The sequence below is a fragment of the Sinocyclocheilus anshuiensis genome, unplaced genomic scaffold, assembly GCF_001515605.1.
Source record: "Sinocyclocheilus anshuiensis isolate Anshui unplaced genomic scaffold, SAMN03320099.WGS_v1.1 scaffold1432, whole genome shotgun sequence".
NCBI classification, from domain to species: domain Eukaryota; kingdom Metazoa; phylum Chordata; class Actinopteri; order Cypriniformes; family Cyprinidae; genus Sinocyclocheilus; species Sinocyclocheilus anshuiensis.
In genome coordinates, this window is record NW_015546090.1 from 46,181 (window position 1) to 46,719 (window position 539).

The following is a 539-nucleotide window of genomic DNA, read 5'->3' on the forward strand; positions in this document are numbered from 1 at the left end:
AACTGTGGCAAAAAAGGTGGAAATACAATTTTTAAATACATTAATTATGTTTCCATCTTTGATGCCACAGTTTTGTATGTGCCTGTTTCTGTTCTAAAGAAGGGGGTGTCCCAATACATTTGTCCATAGAGTGTATGTACAAGTCATTGGTGTTTGGTGATGAGTTTTTGGCTCAAGGTCTGCATTTAAAGTCACACCAGAGGTGTTCAGCTGGGATTAGGACTTGGCTTTGTGCAGACCAGTCAAGTTCTTCCACACTGACTGAATCAATCTTTTTTTTTTTAACCTTGCCTTCTACACAGAGGTATTGTCGTGTTAGAATAGAACAGGGTCCTGTTCAAACTATTGGTGTAAAATTAGAAGCACACAATTCCCTAGAGTAGCATTATATGCTTAAACATTAAGATTTGTACTCATGGAAATTACTAAAGTAGTCAAACCTGTTCATTAGAAGGGGGTGTCCCAATACTTTTGGCAATATAGTGTACAAGCCAAACTAGCTATTCAAAATCTTTGTCTGCAATTTAATAATATTGACC